Source organism: Colobus angolensis, unplaced genomic scaffold (genome assembly GCF_000951035.1).
Source record: "Colobus angolensis palliatus isolate OR3802 unplaced genomic scaffold, Cang.pa_1.0 Scaffold12, whole genome shotgun sequence".
Lineage (NCBI taxonomy): Eukaryota > Metazoa > Chordata > Mammalia > Primates > Cercopithecidae > Colobus > Colobus angolensis.
Genome location: NW_012113141.1, coordinates 16,976,973 through 16,981,894, shown reverse-complemented (window position 1 = coordinate 16,981,894; position 4,922 = coordinate 16,976,973).

Here is a 4,922-nt window from a genome sequence, read left to right as displayed (position 1 = left end):
AAAAATTAGACTTTAAAAGTAACAAGTATAACTCCTGAAAAACACTCGAAATAATAATATAACAGTAGATTAGGCATAATGTAAACCAAAATTATAGAACTGGAAAAAGTTATTAAATAATTATTTAGAGGGCAACACAGAGAGATAGTGTGGACTGAAGCATTATTATACTAAAATTTATGAAACAAATGATATTTTCAAAAGTGTTAAATAAATTTATGATTATAAAATATTAAACTATATATATCTGTATGTGTATTAAAATTACTTAGGCACTAAAATTAATTGTTCCAATAAATATTTCACCCATTCAAACTTTATTAACTTCCAATGTGTTAGGTTTTGGTGGTCTCACAATGGGCAAAAAAAGGCAAGACTAGTCAATGTTGTGAAAAAAATCACTATACAATAATAAGTGGTTTATTAGCACACTTAAAATTGGCAGGTAGCACAGATAGAATCGACAGAAAGTTTTTAATATTAAATCTATGACAATCTTTGGAAGGGTTTAATGGAATAGAAAGTGTGACCTTAATATAACAGATATTGTGAAAATTTCTCAAAAAACAGTAGGCAGATAAGATTTTATTGAAGAAAAAAATAGCCTGTAACAGACTGAGGAAAGAATTAGCTTAAAATAATACAAGGCAGTCAAAGTTTTTCAAGTGAAGAAATGAAAGGATCACAGGGGCCAGAAAGGAATCATGAAACTACTCAGAGCTGGGTGGTTACAGTATTATATCCGCTTGTTGAGGTTACTTGATCTCTTGCCTTTCATGCCTTTTGTACAAAGCTCACAGTATCAGAAGCATCTGTACCAGACAATGCGAGAAAGTGAAGATGTGAGGCCTGAAGGACAGTGCAGTGCCCTGGAAGGCTGGAAATTCCAGGTGGTATGGTCATCACTATCTACTGAAAATGAGTATTTCTGTGCATTGCTGATTACTGCCTTCTACTGCTTCTCCATGGTTGGTGGCATAAAGGAAGGTGTCAATATTAAATTATAGCATTCACACACATGCTTACACGGATCTAAAAATAGAGATGACAACCCATAAAAAAGACTAGAAAACCCTGAGAAAAACTTATAGAATTAAGAAGAGGTATCATCAATCCTAACAAGCAGATTTAATACAATAATAAAGAGGCTTTCAATAACAGATCTTTAAGAAATGATACTGTGTCATAAAATATATCTGTCTTATCATTAGCCAAATAGTCACTTAAAACTAATTGTATACATTAAAAAATTAATAGAATATATAGCAAAAACACCACTGAAGAGCAAATTGTTAAAACATAAGTATAAATGGTGAAATTCTTCTAAAGAATAAAAGGAAAATCTGAAACCTTAAATTTAAAAAATGGAAAAACAGAAAAAATGGAAAAACATTTTAAATGGAAAAACCATTTAAAAAATGGTTCCACAACCATTTATTAGAAGTTCCAGGGGGAAAGACTAGAGACACAGGAAGGAAATAAATAACCAGTAAAATATTTCCTAGGTCCCTCCCCCTCAAAAAAAGACCTTTAGGTTGACAGACCTCACTGAATGATAAGCAGGGCAAAGAAAAATATAACCTCACATTGGGAAATTTAAACAACTTCAGAATGAGCCTGAAGGAACTATTTAGACAACAATAATTAGAAATTAAATTAAACAACACATAAACCTCAAAGCAACACAAAATCATTTCACATACCACAACACTAATGCATGAAGCAAATGAAATAATAGTTTCATATTGCTGTTCTGACAGGTTTATAGGTGTGGTAGTTTTACCAGGGCCAGGAAAGCTGCGAAAAACAGCAGATATGTTTTGGAAGGTTGACTTCCTTTGGAGCAGAGTCAGCAATATGCTATGTTTCTGGGTATGAAACAGTGGTGATCTCAGTGGCAAAAGAAATAGGTGAGGCCAACATTGCAGCCTAAAGTTGCAATATTAGTTTAGTCAAGCAAGATGGACAGACAAGCCATAAATTTGACAAGGAGATCTAAGGATTGAGATAGCCACAGTATGCATTCTCAAGTTCTGACATAGTCCTGGCAGTCTAGAAGGCAGTATTCACTTGCAAGACTGTTTATATGCACAGGATAGAATGAGGAGAACTCTACCTGTCTATACTCTCTTGGATAAATATGAGTTCTTCCACACATGCAGAGCAGACATGAGGAGGCCCAGGGGAAACAAAACAAAACAAAACTGTGGCATATTTGCAAACTTTTAAAACTTTGAATACATTGCATAACATACATTCATTCAAGAGCAAATGCTGAAAGACTGATCAGTTCAAGGTTCAGGGCAAAACACCTGGCCAGTCAGTGGCTCTTTACTAATATATACTGACTTAGGTGTGAGCTTTAGGAAGCTATGCTTAAAAATAAAAACAGGAACAAATTAGAATGAGCAGATATCTCAGGAGTTGTACACTGTGGAAGTAGCAGACAGGAGAATGAGACCAGATAGGTCACAGAAAAAAAAACAAACAAAAAGAACAGAAAAGAACAGTAACAAAAACCTTGTAGGAAAACCAGAACCAATAATTTCTTTAATATATTATCGAACAACAAGCCTGGTCTTCCACAAAATAATGTATGATACATGTCAAGTAACAAGTGTAACTCATACATAGAAAAAATTCAATCAATAAAAACTATCTCTGATGGAGAGCAGATACTGTGCCTAGCAGATACAAATGGTTACTATATATGTTTCAAAAACTTAAGAAAATCATGACTAAAGAATTTTTTAAAATATAAAATAATGAGTGGGAGAATATCAACAGAGATTTTAGAAAAATTATTCAGTGGAAATTTTGGAGTTAGAATATATTATAATTTAAATTTTTAAAATTTATTACAAGAATTTATCTGCCATCATGAGAAAAACATAGTAAAGAAACAGTGAACTTAAAAATAGAGCAATAGAAATTATACAATCTAAAGAAGAATAAGTAAAGAATATGAAGAAAAAAGAATTGAGCCTCAGAGACCTGTGAAACATCATCAAATTTACTAGCATATGTGAAGGAGAGTCCTAGAAAAAGAACAGTAGGAATGAGGCAGAAAAATTACTTGAAAATATAATGGCTTTAAACTTCCCAAATTAGTTGCAAAACATTGATTTTTTGAACTCAAGAATTTCAAGGAAATGCAAGTTGGATAAATTAAGAGATCCACTGATAGACATTATATTCAAACTAGTGACAGACAAAGACAAAGATCAAATATTAAATGAAGCAATAGAAGAAAAACAAAAGGCTCATCACACACAGCCAACAACAATGTGATTAACAGCTGACTTCTTAACATGACAGTGGAGGGCAGAAAACAATGGATGACATATTTAAAGTGCCAAAAGAAAAAAATTCAACAAAGATGCACACATACACATCCATAAAAACTATCATTCAAAAGTAAAGGTGAAACAAAGACATTTTCTGAAAAACAAGGACTGATAGCATGTATTCCTAGTAGACCTTCCTTAGGAGAAATAATAGCCTTTTAGGCTAAAAAGAAGTCAAAACACATAGTATCTCCAATTCACAAGAATAAATGAACATCACTAGAAAACATAATTATATAGGCAAATATAAAAGCCTGTGTAAATATATATTTTTCCCTTTTTCTTAACTGATTTAATAGATGATTGCATGTAACAATAATTATGAAATTGTATAAAGATTTCATGTTATAAAATGTGTCATATATGCATATATACATAGCACAAAGAAGGGATAAGAAATTGAGTTACATTGGAGCAAATGTTTTGTATTTTAATGAAATTAAGTACCAATCTGAAATTAACTGTGATAAAAGAGAGTGTATATTGTAATTCCTAGAGCAATACTAAGAAACTAACTTAAAAATATGCAAAATTTTTTACCAACCTGATACTTTTGAAAACAACAAATAAATAAAGTATGCAATAAAATAAAACAACAAACAAATTAAAGAGTACAATGTAAAATATCTATTTAACATAAGATAAAATATCAAATGAGGAACAAAAGTATAAAAAGAAATGACAAATCTTTGGATAGGATATATTGGCCAAAAATTAAACTATGAAAACACACATTTGAAAAATAATTCATAAAATAGAGGACATCACTACTAATACTATAAAAATTAGAAATATTATTAATGGACACTATGAAATTTATGCCAACAAGTTAGGCAACTTAGTTGAAATAGACAAATTCTGAGAAATATAGAAATTATCAAAAATGACTCAAGATAAAATATACAATCTGAATAGACATATGATGTGCAAAGAATTTGAATTAATAATTACAAGTCTTCCTGCATACAGAATTCCATCTTTGATGTATTTACTGGAAAAAATTATGAAATAGAGAAGAAATAATAGTATTCCTTCACAAACTCATCCACAAAAAATGTAAGCTGAAAAAAAAGGAAAAAACAGAAGGAAAGGGAATCTGCCCAACTTATTCTAAGGGGACAGTATTTGTCCCATATACCAGAGTCAAAGACATTGTAAGAAAAGAAAAGTATAGACCAATATTCTTCAGGAATATAAATACAAAAATTCTTAACAAAATATTAGCAACCAAATCCAGCTAAAGATAAATGGGATTATACACCATAAACAAATGAGGCTTATCTCAGGAATAGAAGCTTGATTTAATATTAAAATAGCAATTAACATAATTTACAATATTAATAAGCTAAAAGGCAATATTACATAATTATCTCAATAGGTTAAAAATTGAGATAAAGCTAAAATAGTCAAAGTTATCAACAAATAACGATAGAACAGAATGGTACTCTTACAAAGTCATCTATGAAAAGTCTACATCTAACTTAGTGAAAGACTGCATTTCCTCTAAGGTTGGAAAAAAGGCAAGGATGTCCTTTCTTTCCATTTTGATTCAATCTTTTTTTTTTTTTTTTTTTT